Here is a 20,900-nt window from a genome sequence, read left to right as displayed (position 1 = left end):
CATATAAGAAGCGCTCAGTATGTAAGAGTGATTGGTGTGGGGTGGGGGTGGGGGGGTACAGTCCTGTTAACTGATGTGTAAACTAAGGGGAGGCAAAGGCATGAGTGGGCAAGACATAAGGAGGGTGCAGTCATATCACCCCAACCTGTAAATGACATGAGTTAACAGACCATGTCTGGATAGGGCCAAGCCAAAGAAAGTCGTTATGTGACATGCCCAAGGCTGAGTCACAGTGTTTTCTGGGCAGGGGCCATGGCTGAATCATCTGATATTCCAGCCCCCGGTTTTACGGGCTTTGCACAGAGTGGGCACTCCACTAATGTTCGAGAAATGTACAAGTGGCTGCGTCTCCTGAAGTCGATAATGAGATTATGTGCCCTGCTTTCTCACTTTGCTGGGTTCCCTTTTACTTTCCTCCCTGCTGATTCATTTCTCTTCTTCCCACACTTCTTGAGCTTCTACCGTGTGTCATGGTCCTTCTGGACTCTAGGAGGGTATTAAAAGCAGTCGGGACGGAGCTATAACTGAAGCAACCAGACATAAGCATTGAACAACCGGGACGTGAATTATGTATTGGCCACATCCCGGTCGACCTCAAACAAGGTCTTTCCCTGGCTTGTGTGGGCTGTTTGTGATACCTTAAAGAGGCAATCCCATTTCTGCCTTTCTCATTCTCCAACCACCCATTCCTCACAAGCATTTCCCTAAGAAGACCACGGTGTGGGCTTACAGTGGCTCAGCAAAGAGTTCTTTATCTCACCAGTGGAACAGCACAACTCAAAACCACAAAGAGAAACCATACTGAGTCTGACAGTTGGGACGGGGGACTCCCCTCCGCCTGGCCATCACTATCCATGAACAGTTCTGAGCCTTCCACCAGCACGTGCTGGCCCTCCAAGACCCAGGACACTCCAAGGGGAAGCAGGGGGGCAGTCCCCGAGGCACGGTGCATTCCCCGAGAAGCGGAAGAGCCGATGGAGATGAGTATAAAGAGGTATATATAGGACTTACAGGAGCGTTGGGCTTGACCCCTGTGTGAGGGAAGGTGAGAAGCCGCATTGGGCAAAGGGAGAAGCTGGGCTGTGATATGAGCTCAGCGGAGGACTGAGCCCATCCCGCTGGATGCTCAGAAGCTGGGATGACCCTTCCTAGGTGTCCGGAGTTGGTGAGTGGTGCTTTCATACCCATCTGTCAATCGGTCACTAAGGTACACTGCCTAGAAAGGGGATGTGACTTTGGTCCAGATACTCTCTTTTACGGAGGCAATTTCCAAAGAGGGTTGTGAGCCGTGGGTGGTACCAGCAGCAGTCCCAACAGCGAGGAGTGGCCTTAGGTCCTGATGGGTCGTCAGCAGCACATCTCTGTGTACGAGACAGTCCAGGGGATAGCCACTGAGTTTTTGTCACCATTGAAAGGCAGGAAAACACAGGGCAGTAATTGAGATGGAGCCCAGGCTCTAGAGTTAGGCCTGGGCTCCAATGGAGAATCTGTCCCTCATAGCTGTGAGCCCCTCACTTATAAAATGGGACCCTAATAGTATCTCCCACGTTCAGCTATTGCAGGGTTGAATGAAACAACACATGTGCCTGGCATGCAGTCATCACGCAATAAAAGGCACCTATGATCATTATTACAAACCCAGAAGAGAGGACGAAACTGCTTACTTCAGGCCACAGCAGCAGTGTTCCTGCTTCTTAGTCTCACAGGGTGTGCAGCATAAATGCAAATTCATCGGGTATTTATTCGGGGCCTATGCCAGGAACAGTTCTAGGTCCCAGGGATACAGTGAGGATCCAAACATAGAAAGCCTAGCCCTCATGGAGTTGATGGAACAAAAGCAGCCGTATGTTTGACACAGGCCCTTTGAAAACACATAAAGCCAGGGAAGAAGACAGAAGAGACTACCGCAAGGGCAGGTGGCGGGGGAAGGAAACGACTACTTTGGACAGAATGATCAGGGAAGCATCACTGAGGAGGTGAGCAAACTCCAGACGGAACTGAAGACGCAAGGCATTAGCACATCTGATGGACGCCATCTTGGCAGAGGGAACCTCGAGTTCAAAGCCTGGGGTTGGAAACTGCTATGGAGAACGGCAAAAAGGGCCTGGGGGATTGGAAAGCCAGGAACGGGGGAGGGCACTGGGGTTGAAGAGGCAGTCAGGCCGGATCGCACGGTCTCAGGCCAGGCAAGAGCTCTGGATTCTCCCCTGACGGTGACAGAAGGAAGCCCCTCGCAGTTTTGAGCAGGAGAGAAACGCTGCTGGGCTGCATGGGGTTCCAAGACGCAGGAAGAGAAGTTCACAAATGAAAATCGTCCAGCTGAGCATAAGTCAACGGAGGAAAAAGGGAGAAGATCCCAAAGCAGTGAAGAGTCTCCAGAGTATCTGGCCCAGCGTCTTGCCTTCTGAGGATTAAGGAATGAATGTTGCCATGTGGTAGAGGAATCTGAGCCCAGAGACGTCAAGACACCTGCTGAATATACCACAGCCACTGAGAGACAGAGGGAGGATGAGGACTTGGTCTTCTCCCCTGGAAGTGCTCTGCCAGCACACACGGAGGAGAGAGTGTTAGTTTTGTTACTGATGTTTGTAAGGCAAACCCTCACACTAACAGAGATGGTATTTTAAAAAAAAAAGAAAAGAAACAGCTTAGGGAGGAGGTTCCTTAGTCAGGGCAGCTGAGGTGTCAGCCGTTAAACAGTTTCTCTGTGTCCTCTGACCAGCCTCTCTCTGTTCCACACACCACAGGGGGCCAAAAAGACTTAACCTTTCCCCAGAGCAGGCTACTTCCTCTGTCCCCATGCACTCACTCAGGGCCCAAGAGGGAAAACGGTCCAGCTCTCAGGTGAGTTTGGATACGAGAGTGTGGAATAACCACATCACTCACCATGGAGAGAAACTGCTCCTCAGTGTTTAGCTGGGCGGTGCCTGCAGAAAAGGCGTGAGAAGATTCAAGGCCGTAAGCCAAGAAGCCACTAGTAGCTTGAGTCCATCTTCTGGTGGCCAGAGCCCAGAAAGCAAATGATCTCCTGGGGTGCATTTCATGTACATTCAGCATCACTTGCAGGCAGGGCGGCCAGGAGTCCCTGTCTGTGGGGGGCAAACTGTAGGGGACAGAGAACGAAGCTCCTTTTGAAAAGGCCAAGAAGAATGAGGGCACTTTTGGCCCCTGACCAGCCAAAGTGCAAAGATTTGAAGCCAGATCTTGGGCTTGATGTGAAGGGTCCCAGCTGGGGAGGGTGAGAAGCAAGAAAGGATGGAAGCAAAGCCTCAGAACGCCCCCTCCCCCAGGGCAGGGGAGAAATGTTTCTCAGCTCCAGGAGGGGCCTGACAAGTGTGAGCAGCAAGGGAAGGAAATGTAGGTTAGGCATCTAGGGCAGTTCTCAAGCCTGGGAAATCAGGGGCTGTAGGAGATAGGAAATAGAAAAGACAAAAGACCAAGCGGGCCTCAAAGCCTCCCAATTTGGAAAAGGAGCACAGGGGGAGGAAAAAAAAGAATGGCTCTGATGAAGTAGAGTGAGGGATACTGGGGAGACAGGCTAAGGAGAGGCAGAGTTGCCAGCAGCCCATCCCCTGGCCACTCCCACAGCACACACATGGGTAAGTGATACAGGACTCAAGCATCCCTTCCGACATGGAGACCTGCTGACGGCCCTCAGGCTCCCCTGGGCCTCTGCCCAGGACACTCGCTATCCTGTTTCCCCAAAAATCAGCTCTAATGCGTCCTGTGGAGCAAAAATTAATATAAGACCCGGTCTTATTTTACTATAAGACCCGGTCTTATATTACATTATATCATATATTATAAGACCCGGGTCTTATATTAATTTTTGCTCCAAAAGACGCATTAGACCTGATTGTCCAGCTAGGTCTTATTTTCGGGGAAACAAGGTAATACTAATTCCACTAAAAGTCCTCTCTGCCAGCACAGATGTCTCCCTCCTGTGTTTCCTGAGTTCTCTGCATGGATTCCACCCTAGTATTTATCCTGTCTCACTTTTATTTGCTGGGCTGTGCACTTAATTCTTCCACAAATATTTACTGAGCATGAAGAAGGTGCTGGGCTCAAGCACACTGAGTGACGAGGTCACCCCTCTCTAGAGGACGATTGGGAGAGAAAGCACCGGGATGTACTGGCAGGTCCCTGAGAGCTCAAGTCCAGCTCTGTCATCCCCTGGCTCTGTGACCTTGGGCAAAGTCCTCAACTAGTCTTCATTCCAGCTCTTTATCTGTAAAATGGAGGGACTTGGGGATGGGAGTGTGGGGTGATAAGGCTGGAAGGACCAATGGGGTCAGGTCAGGGGCTTTGCCCACTATCGCAGCTTCCACTTAACAAGCACCTACTACTACATGTCTTTATGGATATGATTCCTATACTTCAAAACCACTCCACCAGGTGAGAATTGCTCTATCTGCCCACAGATGTGATAGTAAGTGGGAGAGGACCTTGCACAGTGCCCGGCACATGGTACAAGTGTGAATAAATGCCGAGTGAATTCATTCTCTCAACACACATTTGAATTGACTATGTGTTAAATGCTTCTGGGCCAGTGGTTCTCCATCAGAGGTCATTCTGCCCCTTTAGCAATGTCTGGAGACATTCTTGATTGTCGCCACTTGGGGTGGTGGGTGATGCTGCCAGCATCGAGTGGGTAGAGGCCAGGGATGCTGCTCAACATCTTACAATGCACAGGACAGCCCCCCACAACAAAGAGTTCTCTGGTCCAAACTGTCTACAGTGCTGAGGTTGCAAAACCCTTCTCTGCACAAGACAGTGTCCCTGGAGCTCACACCCCAGGACAGTAGACAGATAATGAACAAATAACAGAGAAATGTGTAGAGGTCTGTTGGTACCAAGTGCTAAGGAGGAAACAAAAAAGTAGAACAGGAGGAAAGAGTGTAATGGGGTCACCGGGGACATAATGAGACATTTGAAAAGAGACCAGAAGGAAGTGAGGGGTCAATCTGTGGCTACCTGACGTGACGTGCAATGGCCCTGTGCAGGACACATGTGCATTATTGGGTAAAGCAGAAGGTCCGTGCAGCTGGTGCACAGTGAGCACAGAGCAAGCGGTCAGAGATGAGGTCGGAAAGTTCCCAGGACAACTTAGTTAGCTGTGTGGTCATTTTACGGCCCCAGAGATGCTACACTCCTTGAGGACACAGGTCATGTCCCTGTATGCAATCTCTTGGTGCCACACACTTGCCGGAACTAAACTGAAGAAGATGCCAAGTTGAATTGTATCTTGGCTCTGGGCAGGCAGTTTCCTGTTCTATGAAATTTACACTAGACAAGGTGTCCCCGTTTTGTTCTGGTTTAAGGCAGGAAGTGGGTTTAAAGACGCTGTCAGCTTTTATTTTGTAATTGTTGGTTGGCTTCATTCCCCTAAGGAGAGAGAGTATATAATGGTAAATATCACTGGGGAGGAAGCTGAAAGACCTGGAGCTGACTCTGAATAGAATTTCAACACTGTCCTTTTAGTCTTAATAAGAAGACGTATTCTCCATCAATCCAACAAGTAGTTATTTGAAGGTGACCATAGGGTAGAGCTAGCATGATGTAAAGATAAATCAAGCAGAGATTCTTTCTTCAGCAACTTACGGGGTAGTAGAAAAGTTAAGACATACATGTAGCTAATTAATAATATAAGGTACAAAGTACCAACTGAAGAGAATTAACAAAGAACTATGAAGAATTGGTGACTACTTATAAGTCAGTATAGCATATTGCTTTCATCTCACATGCCAATGCTGATCAATAGTGGTTGTCTAGGCTTCCGGGCTAGATGGCAGAGTAGGTAAATGTTCCTCTCAAGACCACATCAAAATTACAACTAAACTACAGAACAACCATCATCGAGAATTGCCTGAAGATTAGATGAATAGAAGTCCTATAACTAAAGATATACAGTAGAAGCCACCTTGAGACTGGTGGAAATGTGGAAGGGCTGGTCTCACACTCACATGTGGCAGTTAAAAATCGGGAGGAGTATTTCGGCTGAAGAGGTCCCCCTTGAGGAGTGAGAGGTCCCAGACCCAGACCATGCTACCCAGCCCAGATTTCCAGTGCTAGTAAAAGAAGTCTGCATAACTTCTGGCTGTGAAAACCAGTGGAGATTGTGACTGAGTGAGATGGGGGATGGCTGGCGTCCCAGGCATTCCTCTTAAAGGGCCCAGGCACAGACTTACTAGCTGATGGACTCGCTTGCTCTGAGCTCCAGCGCTGGGCAGCAGCTCAAAAGGCATCAGGGACATACAAGGAGGAACTGAATTGCCTGGCTTCTGGGTGAGAGCTGGAAGGGCAGCTTTCTCCCAGACTTAACTGCTGACAGAAGCTGTTGTTCCTTTCTTGCGCCCTCCCACCACCCTGCCTGTACGAGGAGGCAGGCACTGTATCTGAGTCTTTATTAACCTAGCTAACACCACTGGAGCTTCCCTGGTGATTCCCTGAAACCCCCACCTTATCCAACTTGTGGGCCCATCCAAGCCACTTCCAGTGGCTTTTCCATACAATGACCTGTCTTGGCTCATTCTGTGGACTTCCTTAAAAATCTCTCGAAGGTTCACAAACCCCAAACAAACAGCATCTGACCTTACCATACCCCATATCTCTTGCTAAGCAGCCCCAAGCCTAGCACTAGTGGCAGCTGGCCTTAGTTCACAGCTTAGCCTCTTCTAAGCACCTCCAAGCCCAGCACAAGCAGCAACCATCTACAGATCACTTTGTAGTGCCCACCAAGTGACCCTGGGCAGGGTACAGGCAGCAGCTGAGTTTGGCCTGCACCAGAGCCTCTCCCAAGAGTCCCCAGAACCAACATACTGGTAGCCAGCTTCAGACTATACCAGAGTACCACCCAACCACCTCCATAAACGACACATCCAAAACGCAGACTCAGCAGGCACCAGAGCCCTGCTAAAGTGAATTTACCTCCATACTGTCAGCTCCTGCGTGACAGCTCCTCCACTGTAGTCATGGCCAGTCTTCATAACCGATAAACCTGAGGGTCAATCCCTCCCAATGACATGCCAACAGCAACAAAGGCTCAACTACAACCAGGAGGGCACACACAACCCAAACAAGGGATACACCTGGAGCACCCAACTTAGGAGAGCAGGAAGACTGCACCACTGGGCCCCACAGGACACCTATTTCATAAGGCCACTCTACTAAGACTGGGAGACATAGCAGCCCTACCTAATGCATAGAAACAAACACAGGGAGGCAGCCAAAGTGAGGAGACAAAGAAACATGTCCTAAATGAAACAACAGAACAAAGCTCAAAAAAAAAAAAAAAGAACTAAACAAAATAACAAAATGGAGACAAACAATCTATTAGATGCAGAGTTCAAAACACTGGTTATAAGGATGCTCAGTGATCTCAGTGAGAATGTCAACAAAAATGATAGGAAACATAAAAATAGAGATAGAAAATAAAGAAAAGAACCAGTCAGAAATGAAGACTACAATAACTGAAATAAAGACTATATTAGAAGGAATCAACAGATTAAATGAAGTAGAAGATCGAATCAGTGATTTGGAAGATAAGGTAGCAGAAAACACCCAATTAAAACAGCAAAAAGGAGAAAAAAATCCAAAAAATTAAGGAGAGTTTAAGAGGTCTCTGGGACAACATCAAGTGTACCAACATTCACATCACAGGGTTACCAGAAGTAGAAAGAGAGAAGAAAGTGAAAACCTATTTGAAGAAATAATGACAGAAAACTTCCCTAACCTGGCAAAGGAACGAGAAATACAAGCCCAGGAAGTAGAGTCCCAAACAAGATGAGCCCAAAGAGGTCCACACCAAGACACATCATAATTAAAATGCCAAAGGTTAAACACAAAGAGAATCATAAAAGCAGCAAGACGAAATCAGTTAGTTACCTACAAGGGAGCTCCCATAAGACTGTCAGCTGAATTCTCAATAGAAATTTTGCAAGCCAGAGGCTTTCACATGAAATATTGAAAGCAAGGACCTACAACCAAGATTATTCTATCCAGCAAAGCTATCATTTATAATCAAAGGATAGATAAAGATCTTCCCTGACAAGACAAACCTAAAGGAGTTCATCACCACCAAACCAGTATTATAAATAATGTTAAATGGATTTCTTTTAAAAAGAAGAAAAAATATATTAAAAAGTGAATAATAAAATGGCAATAACTACATATCATCCACAATTACTTTAAACGTAAATTGATTAAGTACTCCAATCAAAAGATAGAGGGTGGCTAAACGGATAAGAAAATATGACTCTTACATAGGCTGCCTACAAGAGACTCACTTCAGATTGAAATACACACAATGATGGAAAGTAGAGGGACGGAAAAAGATATTTCATGAAAACAGAAATTTTAAAAAGCTGGGGTAACAATACTTACACCAGACATAATAGACTTTAAAACAAAGGCCATAACAAGAGACAAAGAAGAACCCAGTAATTCTACTTCTGGGTATTTATCTGAAGAAACCCAAAACACTAATTCAAAAAGACCTATGCATCCGTATGTTCATTGCAGCATTATTTACAATAGTCAAAATACGGAAGCAACCTAAGTGTCCATCAATAGATGAATGAATAAAAGAAGATGTGGTACATGTATATAATGGACTATTACTCAGCCATAAAAATAATGAAATCTTGCCATCTGCCCAAACATGGACCTTAGGGTATTATTGTACTAAGTGAAATAAGTCAGACAGAGAAAGACAAATACCATATGATTTCATTTATATGTGGAATCTAAAAAACAAAATAAGTGAATAAACAAAACAGAAACAAACTCATAGATACAGACAACATTTTGCTGGTTACCAGATGGGAGGGTGTTTGAGGGGACTGATGAAGAAAGGGAAGGGATTAAGAGGTAGAAATTTGTTGTTACAAAGTAGTCATGGGGATATAAAATACAGCCAATAAGATTGTGATAACTATGTATGGTATGAGATGGGTACAAGATTTACGGGTGATCATAAGTTATATAAATTTCTAATCACTATGTTGTGCAACTGAAACTAATATAATATTATATGTCAACTGTAATTGTAAAACAAAAAATCATTTTAAAACAATAGTGGTTGCCTAGAACAGTGTTGAGAAGGATTCTGAAGTCCCATATGAGCTCAGTGAGGAAAAGTGCTATGCCCAATTACCTGTGTCTGCCATGGACAAAGGTGCCACGTGGCAGACGAACCAAGTATCTTCACCATCCAAGCTTAAGTGGGCACCAATTAAGTGGAACTGTAGTCGTAAGCGTGAATTATGTCCTTCCTTTTCACATATAACAGAGATATAATAAATGTTACATTATTAAAGTGGAAATGGAGTAGTAAAAAAATTCAATTTCATAATGATTAGTGTACATTTATTTACCTCAACTCTAGGAATATTTAAGAAAAAAGAGACAGAGGAAATAATTCTCTACTACTAAATGAACAACTACAAAAGGCTCAGTCAAGGTGTTGCAACTTAACGTCAGGAGGTGCTGGCTCTGAAACAGGGTGGAGCTCTGGGCTAAGGGCCCTGCCCCGCCCGACCCCACACCTTCTTTCCCCGGAGTCCCACAGAAGGCCATCTTGGGGAGTCTGACAGGAGATCAGTGAAATTTCTTTTTGAACTGGATTCTTCCCAGGGACTGGGTGGACAGTGCGAAATGTCCGTCTGTCACTGCCCAGCCCTTCACGAGACTGTTCAGCAATAGGTTTGGGGCAGACTTCCTAATCTCCTTTGTCGGGACCCTGTCCACAGCCCGTTTTTAGGCTGTTTGAAGAACCCTGTCAGCGTGGCAGAAGCAACGCAGAGATGGGATTTAGTCCTATTCTGACACAACAAAGCTCCAGAATGATCTTCCCACTTGCTAGTCAGGCTGGGATTGAGCCAAAGACAATGCACAGGTCTCAGGACCCAGACAGAATGAAATTGCTTTATTAATATCACCCAGTGGGGGTAGGAGGAAGAACGTGTTCTGGACTTGCTGCGCCAGCAATACTTCAAAACACAAACAATCAGAAGGCAGGAGAACAGGAAGTGGGCCGGGTGGATACCCCATATATTGGGGGGAGGCGGTCGCCCTGTTGGCCAGTGCGCAGGGTCACGGGGAACTGCTCTGTCCTGCTGCCGAGACTGACAGCCCTCCGAGGCTGAGGAAAGAAGGTGACAGCACAGAGCCGCCACCAAGGCATCAAAAGCTTAAATCACAAAAGTCCAAAAAAAAAAAAAAAGTCCTGTTTTGAAAGGCAGCCAAAAAAAGTGCCTCCTTACAGAGCCAGCTTTGTGTGGCCTTTAAACCAAACTATGTGCAGCAGCTCAGGCGGACCAGCCCCACCAGGGGGCCCAGCCCCTGCCTGGTGGTGAAGACTTCAGTGCCTCCCTCAACCACATGGCTCAGAGACCTGGCTTTATTTTGTTTGTATTTTTATTTGCATTTCAGGAGAAAGGTCTCAGGGGGGCTGACCAGAAATACGACGTGTGCCAAAAGTCCAGGTGCAGAAATGGCAGGCGAGATGAGCACTGGGATGACGCGTTCCACGTTCCTAGCTAAGCCGCTACCACGCGCCAGGCCCTGGTCTTTGAGCCTCGTGGGGCTGGACAATGCAAGTGCTCCATGGAGACCTCAGCGGTACCCACAGAGGTGCTGGGGGACAGCTCAGTGGGAAGCTTTCATGAGCCCACGTGGGACACCACGGTGCACCCAGAAATAATTAGTAGGTGTCGTGTATTAGCAGGTGGGGGCAAAAGTCAACGATATTTGGGGTGCTAGGGGTAACATGTTCCCCATGTATAACCACACCTCGATGAAGCCTCAGGAAATGACTTAGAGCGTCATTACTTTCATTTGTCTGATGATGATGAAAGGAAATACATTTATTGAGTGCTATGCATTTACATATATTAAGGCATTTAATTCTTACAACAATCCTAGGAGGTGCATATTATCACCCGTTTTACAGATGAAGAAACGGAGGCTCAGACGGGCTGAAGAAACTGCTCAAGGTCACATGGCTGGAAAGTGGGGGAGCTGGGACTGAGGGCAGGTTCATCTGACCCCAAGATGCCTGTTGGTTTCATTATGCTTCACCACCTCGTAACATTACGGGAAATCACCAAGGCTCCCCGGCCCAGAACACACCATACAAATTCCCCCAAACAAAACCTCCTTCTGCTTTAGTTTCTGAATGGTAAGGTTCAGAAAGCTCACAACAGAATAAAAAGCTCAGAAACAAAGCCATGCACAGAAGAACTTGATCTATAATAAAGGTTGCACCTCATACGAATGGAGATAACAGTGATTCCTTAATAATGCTGAGAAAACTGGCTCACTGAAAGAATTTGGATCCCTCTCCTACACCATTTATAAGGGTGGACTCCAAATGGATGAAAAGCCTAAGTGTGAGAAGAAAACTAAAGCTACAGACGAAAGTGTGAGAGACTATCTTGTCAACTTAGAATACAGAAGGACCTCTCAAATAAGGTCCCCAAAGCACGAACACAGCGAAAGAAGTTGATGGATTTCATTACATCAAAACTAAGGGCTTCTGTTCAACAAAAGACACTATGGACAAAGTTAACAGGGAACTGGCAGAGTGGGAAAAGATATACTCAATGTCTAAACCCAATAAAGGATCAACATCTAGCTATCCAAGAAACACCAATAAATCAACAGGAAAAAAAAAAAGCAGCAGAAAATCAGTCTACGAATATGATGGGTAGTTCACAAAAGCGGAAATAAATGCTAGCTAAGTCAAAAGATATGAGAGATACAAAGTCACCAGTCATGAAAGAAACGAAAATGAAATTTTCACGTTATACTCAACAGATTGGCAAAATTAGAATGTCGCGTAATACCAAATGCCGGAGAGGATATGGGTGAACAGGAACGTTCACATACTGCCGGTGGGAGTCTAGACTGGTGTGGCCATTCTAGTCTCATCAGGTGATTATTGCAACCAAGTACGTATAAACCCTATGACCCAACAAACCCATGCTTGCGGGTAGAGCCCAGAGGGATACTAGCACGGGTCTACAAAGGGACAAGCAAAAGGAAACTCATGATGACACACTGTTTGTGGTAGTGGGGAATTGGAAGCAACTAGTTACCTATCACTACAGAAGGGACAAATATAAAACATGGTGGGTACGTACTACGTGGTAATCATTAGCATCATTCACAAATTATTTCCAGTTTTCCTCCTAGATTCATGGTAGGATTGCAGTTCCCATGCCTTATGAAGTTGGGAATGGCCATGTGACTTATGTTGGCCACTCTGGACCAATGTGCTATTTGCCATAGAGCCTTTATGAGCCAGGGAGCGACTTGCCACTTTCTCCTCTCCCTGCCATGGTGGAGGCTCCAGCATCCTAAGTCCCTGAGTGAGATGTAAAACGAAGCTCCTACTGACCTGATGGCCACGCAGTATGGCCAAGCTGTAAACCTTTATTATTTTAAGCCATTAAAATGTTGGCGTTGTTACTGCAGCATAACGTAGCCTACCTTGGTTGCTACAAGTATGCAGCCATTAGACGCAATAAACTAGATGTCCAGCCAACAACATGGACAGATCTTAAAACCACGGTGAGAACATGGGTTGAAATGGTAAGCAGAGAACAAGCTGCTTGGCACAATATCGTGTTTATAAATCAATAATACATGCACACAAAGCAATACTACATGGTTTACAGACATATCTGTTCAAGAGCATATTAAATACCTTAGATGGGTACTTATAGGGGAGTGGACATCATAGATGAAGAGAAAAAAAATTGAAAACTAAAACTAGAAGAGAGCCTTGCATCGATGATGACATTTCCATAAACTTATGCGTATGAATAAGTCAACTCTCTCTTGTATCTGAAATGCAAAAAGGAAAGGGGAAAAGGTGTAAATAACTCTTCTTAGCTGACTTCTGTATGCATTTTAAACCCTTCATAACCACTCAACCTCCTACATGCACAGAGTCTCCCTTTCCCACCAAGTTTCAATCAACCCAGACAGGCTTCTGCCTCACAACTGCCATGGTTACCAGGCCTCCTAGGAACCAAGATTACAGCCATGGCAGCTACTGCCCATATCTCCTTTCTCTGTGATCTGAGGAAAGGTGCCTCTGTGAGGGAACAGAACAGCAAGCCGCCTGACTGGAGAGACAAGGACGGAACTGCACCAGCTGTGGCAAACTCCAAGCCAATGGCTTTGATGGGCTGCGCCCCACCCCCCATGTGGGGCGTAGTCCTGGCTCCTGATAGGATGTCAGCTGAGAACAAACGGAATGGCCAAGTGGGTGAGTCTGCAGGTCCTGCTCAGACCGGCACCTGCAGGAGATGATGCAAGGCTCTTAGTTAAGCGCGAGTTTGCTGGGTTCAGGGAGGACATGGGGTTCAGAAGTAGTCTGACTTGGAATGCCACTAGCTAGCCACAGTACAGCAATGACTGTGCAAGACACACTTGAAAGACAAACACAGCTCAGCCCAAACAGCTCACCAAAGAGAGTCCCTTCATCATTTTCTCTCCATGATTAGTGCAAAGGGGCTGAACATGGAGTCCAGCAGACCTGAGTCTGAGTTCAGGGGGTGCCCCCAGGGAGAAGCTGTAAGTCTCTTTAGGACAGAGACCACGGATTATTTGATTTAGTCTCTCCAGCAACTCATCAAATGTTTACTGTGTGAATAAAATAATGAATGAATCAATTAGTTAATTGATTAAAAAATGTTTTCTTCCAATGATCTCTGTTTTACATATCTTCTCTCCCCCTAGGCATTGAATTAATTCAGGGCATTGAGCTATTTGTCTCCATGCCTAGCACTGTGTCAAGCACACAGCAGAAGCTTATAAATATTTTCTGAACTGAACTGAATTGTTTATGTGCTTCTTACTTATTCATTTTCTTTTAGAAACCACTAACTTTGATAAATATACGCATTTTATTTGAGTCCCCACCCCCAAATGTAATAGTAATTCCTTTCAATTATCAAACATATGATACAAGGTTCTTTCATATTCATTATTGAGATTAATCCTTATATCAACACTCTTACTACGTTCTTTATATCGATAAGTAAGATAAAGCTCAAAGAGAGTAAATAATCAACCCACAGTTTTCTGGAATGCAGTGTGGTAGGAACAATAGAATTAGAACATCACCATTTTGCAATCCTCACTATAACAATTTACTCAGGTAAGGATCACCAACCGATGCGAAGACTTTTGGGAGAAGACTGTTGGGGAACAGGATATTCACATGCTCTCAAAGAACCACTCACGCATTACTTACTAGCTGCAAAGGGAAAATGTGTCTCTATAATGGTGAGATCTTGCAGTCACTACATTTCACCAAGGGATCAAACTTACTGTCTCCAACTGTGGGACAGCCAGACATTATGTGTCCCCCATGGGATGCAGTAACAAGTACACAATAACACCTGTGGGTATTCCTGCCAAACATGCTTCATTTTACTAGAACCATGAGGAAACCATCAAACAAATCCAGAAGATGAGACATCCTACAAGGCACCCATTCTGTTTTTCTTTAAAAACAGTCAGTCATGAAACCATAAAAAGGCAAGGAGCTGTTCTAGATTAAAAGACATATCACAATCAAATGTAATGCATTGGTTCCTAGATTTTTTAAAAGTTATCAAAGTCATTCTTGGGACATTGGAGGAAAGTTAAATAAGAACTGAACAGTAGATGGTATTACTGGATTAATATTAATTTTCTGAGGTGTGATGACATTATTGTATTGATGTTAAATCTCGTGATTGTGATCACTGTCTTGTAATTACGTAGGAGAATGTCCCTGTTCTCAGGAAATGCAGCTGAAGCATTTGGGGTGAAGATTAGGGGTAAAGTGTGATGATATCTGAAACTTGCTTTTACAGGATTCAGCAAAACGAAAATGTGTGTGTGTGTGTAAAGAGAAAGGGAGAGAGGGCATGCAAATATAACGTAATGCTGGCAGTTGGTAAAACAAGATAAAGAAAAAGGGTATACAGGTATTCATTGTATTTATTCCTCCAACTTTTCTATAGGTTTGAAAATTGTCAATTTAAAAAAGTTGGGAAGAAAATAGGTGTTCTGATTTTGAGGCCAAGGATTAACCAGCACACTGACACCACCCCTATAGGAGACCTTTGGTGTATAAGCAATGTCCGTTCTCCCTGTCCTCTGGACTGCTATCAGATCCCTCTCTAGCCAGAAAGAATCATCAGTCATTCAGACATAGGGGGTTGTTTCCTTTTCACTCATTAAAAACATCTTTTCTGTTGATAGGGTACCAATATATATTCGATATGGATTATAAAATGAAGTCTATTTTCCACCCCATTTTCATTGTAATAGTAAAACACATGTGCTAAATAACCCAATTAAAGATCGGAGAAAAGGCCATGCTTCACTGTTTGAGCTGCATTTTCACTCATTTGGTCGCTAGTCAAGGGTTTAAGACAGATGCCAAGTGTAGGCATCACTGCTGCTCTCCTCCCTGCCCTCTCCCTGCAGGCATGACTAATCAATCACCATGCGCTTTCCCTCTCATCCTGAGCCTTTTCTGCAGCCTCAAATAGTGTCCTGCAGAGGCTCCTAGTAAAAGGGTTTTTCTTTTTTACTTCCTCCCCCACCTTTTTTTTTTTTTTTTTTTTTTTTTTTAAGAAGAGGAGGAAAATATTCTCTCTCCTCTTCCTAGGAGTCTCATTATATCCAAAGAGCTTATGTAAGATGTTTTCTCTGGAAAATAATTGTTTTCAAGGTCCCTGATTTCCTCCCTTAATTATTCATTTAACAATCACCTGTTAACTGCCCACTGTGTGCGAGTGTCTGGGGTGCCAAGATGAATGTGATCCAGTTCTCCTCCCATAGGCTCACCGATACATACTGACAAGGGGTGCAAGTGGGGGCAAAAAGCAAGGAGTGGCCAAATGGCTAGGAAGGGGAGGAAAAGGCTTTCAAGAGGAGGTGACCCATTCTTGGAAGCCTTCTAGAAGAGTTAGCGTGGCCTGAGAGGGGTGCTGGTGGCAGCAGTGCTATCAGGCATGTGTGGTGTGTTCTCATGATGCACGACCCCCACTCTGGCTTCACCAGCTCCCCTGGGTACCTACAGGCACCTAAGCCTTCGTTAATCCTGGTGTGAGGTGGCTATTGGCTGCCGGCATTCCTTTGCAGGTGGTCGAATTCCATGAATGTTACTCATTTGTGAGTGAAGTCTAACCTTTCGCTTTGCGGTGGATCAATTCACCACAGCAGGTGGAACGGGCAGCTGTGTGCTGAGATTCATGCAGTGCCAAGCGGGACCCACCCATGGTCCTAAACCTCTTGCTCCCTGATGTCTAAAATCCCATCCCACCGTAGGAACAGCATTCTAGTGAGGAGAGGACATGATGGGATGGGGGAGGGTGATGGAAACCAACACTGACTGAGCAGCTACTAGGTACCTGCATTGATAGGTGTTTATATCAGCCCACTTAACCCTTGGGGGCAGGGAAGAGTTGAAGAAGATATCCCAAATGGCTCTCCTACAGCTGGATCAGGATCAAAATCTGACATGATTCTGAAGCAGGTGGACAGAAGAAGGGAAAAAAAAATTTGGTGTTTGCTCTGTGTATTACATGTCCACATATGTGATCTAAAAAGCTCTTCAAGGTAAGTATTATCATTCCCATTTTGCAGGTGAGCAAGCTAAGGCTTCAAGAAGGTTTATTGTTGTTGTTGTTCATCATCATCATCATCATCACAACACAAACAACAACTACTATCCACGAACACTTACTTTAGGTCAGACTCTGCAAACGCTTTATATCTATTATTTAATTACCACAGCAACCCTGTGATATAGGCATTATTATGACCATTTTAACTGTGAAGCCACTGAGTCTAAAAAAGCTTACATCACCTGGTCAAGGTCACACACATTCAGTACGTGTTGGCTCTGGGATTCAAACTCAAATCCATCTGCCTCTAAGCCCATATTCTCAAACACGCCTCATGCTACCTCCTAAATGTGTGCCACCTAATAAGTGCTACAGCACTAGAACAACCACTGTGACAGCGAGAAACACCCTTTCCTCCCAGGGGAGTCTATCAGGGCCTCTTTCAGTGAATGGAAGTTATTCTTTACACCAAATTTAGAAAGAAAGGGAAAATAGCCTCAGTAAAAATTTAAATTATGTTTTGGCAGTGCCAACCTTCAGCAACAATAGCTTACACTTACTTCATGCTTGCTGTGTGCCATGCACAGTTCTAATAAGCACAATTCATACGGTGGTAGATGTACCATGGCTCACCCATATACCTGGTTTCCCTCTGCTTCTGGGCCCTTTCTGCCCCTTTGGATTTATGCATGACCATGCAGTTTGCTTTGGCCAATGCAATGCAAACAGAAGTGGTGTGTGTCACTGTCTGTGAATCCTTCGGTAGCCAAAGACATAATTCTCCATACTCTGTCTTCTCCACTGTAGCAAGCATGAAAACACGCTGATACGAAGGGGCTGTAAAAATGAAGCAGCCTGGACTCTGCTGAACCAACACATGGAGGGCAGTGCGCTGGGAGTGTTCCCTGTGTTCTGAAGACTTTGTGTGAGTGAGAAACAAACTGTGCTTGACGTCAAACTTCTGAGATTTGGGGTTTGTTTGTTACTGCAGCATAACCGAGCTTATCCTGACTAATAGTCATTGAATCCTCATAAGCATTCTTTGATGGGTGTGCTGTTGTCACTCCCATTTCACAGGTGAGAAACTAAAGCACAGAGAAGGTAGGAAACTTGCCAAAGATCACACAAATAGTAAAAGGCAGAACCAACTGTGAACCTCAAGAATGAGACTTCAGAACCCATGCTCTTAATCAGTATTCATTCCCTCACTAACATTTTTTACCAATCAGATAGGCTAAAGCATAAACACCAAGGTCTATACATTTCTTGGTATACCTCAGTCATTGTTTAAAGAATAACAAAATTATAGAATTATAAGAACATATAATTAAAGAAACACCAAAATTGCTTGCTTTCAAAAAGCAACCAAAAAAACAGCCTGGCTTTTGCTTGTAATGCAATTAAAACTGAAAATGTGTTACAACAGAGGTGACTCTTCTTTGGGGAATTGCCTGCAATAACGGAGAAAAAAACAGTTAAAGAAAAACTTTAAGAGAAAGTTTCTCTTTCTTTATCCAATTCCTTAGAGTTTACCCTAAAGGGCAACAGACACAATTAAAAGTATAATTAGTGTTCTCATCCTCCCCCAAAATTATATGTTTTCTTTCTAACCAAAAATAATTATTTCTTTAACAGATTCATTATTTTCTCCCCAAATCAAAGCAAATCCTTAATGAGTTGCTGAGATCCTTCAAATAAAATGGAATCATCAAAAAAACCTCACATCGTGAACTTGAGTGTGTCTCTCTTAGTCCCCTTTTCAGTAAGGACACTTGTCAAGGTCCTCTCTGTTATGTGCGATCCATCATACCCGCTGCCCGTCATAACTCAGGACACTGGGTTAAGTGGTCCTTTCAAAAGCAATTAATGAATTCCTGGGAACAGGGCTGGTCAGAAGGTCTGCCCGAATGTCGTGAGGGGCTTGCCATTTCAACCTGGGAGTGCTGACAAGCTAGCAGGTCTGGCTCTTAGCTGACTCTTTCTCTAAGTTTAGGCGTGGGTCAACCTTTCAAAAGTCAGATGATGTTGATTCTGGGAGGCAGATAAAGGAGAACTGTGGTCTCTGGAGTCAGGCTGCCTGGGTTCAAATCCCAGCTCCTCCAGGTACCAGCTAGGAGATGTGGGACCTATTATTTAATTCTTTAAAGCCTCAGTTTCCTCATATACAAGATAGAAATGGACAGAATACCTAGTTCATTATTAGAAGGATCAAAGCAGTGGATGCATGCAAAAAGCCTAGCATAGTACTCAATCCAAATTAGTTATCATTTTTCTAATTATTATTGGAGAACACTTATTGCCCTCTTGGTTCTGTTTCCTGCCACGTGAAGGGACATCCATTTGTATAACACTCCTGGCGTTTCTTTACCCTTTTACTTACTCCTTCCCAAGGGAGATGGAGTGACTCACCTGATTAGTGAGTTGGGTAGCAGGAGCTGGGCCTGCATAGCTCAGCCCTGGAAGCCAGCTGCCTAGAGGAAGCAAGCATTCTGCTAAACTCCGGCACTGTTTTCCAGGGTGAGGTCTGTGGTTTTCCAGCACTGCCCACTGGTAGGTACATACACCTGGTTAGGTGCAGAGTCCAGTATTAGGAAGCCAATGGTTGCTGCGCTTCTAAGCCATGTTCTCCAAACCCGTCTTCATTAGCAATAAAAGCAACACTTTAATCTCCATCTGCCTGATGTATCCTGTGTCTACTACCTCAGCTATGTGAGAACTAGCGTCGAGAAAGGAGGTGTTATTTTATTGGATTGCCTCCAACCTCAATGATAGTCATTGCAATCTTTCTGGCGGGCATTCAAGACCTTTTATGAGCTGGCTGGTCGAACCCAACAATCCCACGTTTAGGAATTTATCCTTAGGATATAATCAATCACATATGAAAAGTTATATTACAAGATAATTCACTCCAGAGCCGTTTATAGAATCGAAAAATGGGAAAACAACTTAAACGCCCAATATTAGGGAACTGAGCATAAGAGAGAACATTACTCAACCATTTAAAATGATGCTCTCAAAGAGTAGGTAAAGATGTTCATAATCTGATAAGTGAAATAATCAAGTACAAGCAATATGTGCAATATGACTCTATTTTGTAAGGAAAATATTAAATGCATAGAAACGTTCAGAAAGGGTATACAAGTTGTTAACACTTGCTCTCTAGATGGTGGGAGGGTGGGGTCATTTAAATTTTATATTTTATTGGTTATGTAAATGCTCTAATTTTTCCCTGATGTACATATATTTTCTTTAAAATAAGGGAAAACATGGTCTTTTTCATTTTTCAAAAAGCCAGTTGCTCAGTGGCCGATGGAGAAAGCGAGAACGCCCCTGGAGACGTCAACCTCGACTTCCTGCCTTCAGAGGGGCCTGGCCCCGCTTGGAAACAGAGCCATCAGGTAAACGTGGCTGTGCTCAGTCCAGAGTCTTCCTGACATCTGGCTGTTCTGACTCTGTTCTGAAAGAAGTCGGGGCAGGGTTCTGTAGGAGCCAAAAGCCCTGATGGGACAGTCATTTGTGGCCAGGTAGGGGAGGTGGTGACGCAAGTAAGGAGCTTAGAACAGCCTTGGAAAGAACTATCCGGAAGAGGGCGCCTGGGACTTTGGGGCCTTCACTGCCAAAGGTTAAAGTTCCAAATGCTTAGCACGGCCTTCGGGGCCTTTCTGATCTGGCCCTCACACTTACCCACTGGTTGGTCAGCTCCAGATAAAACCCTCACCACTCCCCAAATGGCCCATACTCTGGTCCCTCAAAGACCCTGATGAGATGTTTCTTTCCTCACCCTCCTCCAATCACCTCCTGATGTACTCGTACACCACCATCCCCTACACCCACCTACACCACCAGTGTCCCCCCTACACCTACCTACACCACCAACGTCCCCCCTACAGCTACTTACACCACCACTGTCCCCTACACCCACCTACACCGCCACCGTCTCCTACACCTACTTACACCACCACCATCCTCATCTATACCCAGCAGCAGTGTTCCCTGGATGCCACAAATCTCTAACCCTATGAGCACAATTTGGAAGCTAGCAGGTGCCTAGAAGTCCAGAGGACCCACAGGAACCCTACACGTATCTCCTTAGCGGATTTTCCCTTCCTAGGCCTGTCTTCTCCGACAAGTCTGAGGATGGCACTGGATGTCCTCAGGCGCTCTGGGGCCCTGCAGCTCCTGACACTCAATGACCCCATCTCCCAGGCATTGGCCCTCGCCTCCCTCACAGTCGCCTGACCTCAGTTTGAGCACTTGGCACAG

At 45.0% G+C, this 20,900-nt stretch overlaps 1 protein-coding gene across 4 annotated transcripts in view; it reads right to left on the bottom strand.

Moving 5' to 3' along the window:
• ABTB3 (ankyrin repeat and BTB domain containing 3) overlaps positions 1–20,900 on the bottom strand; it is a 278,504-nt gene that overhangs the window by 219,874 nt on the left and 37,730 nt on the right. The window lies entirely within an intron of this gene.

This window comes from Rhinolophus sinicus, linkage group LG02 (genome assembly GCF_036562045.2).
Source record: "Rhinolophus sinicus isolate RSC01 linkage group LG02, ASM3656204v1, whole genome shotgun sequence".
Lineage (NCBI taxonomy): Eukaryota > Metazoa > Chordata > Mammalia > Chiroptera > Rhinolophidae > Rhinolophus > Rhinolophus sinicus.
The sequence above is the reverse complement of the archived record's forward strand: the minus strand, read 5'-3'. Positions and strand labels throughout refer to the sequence as shown.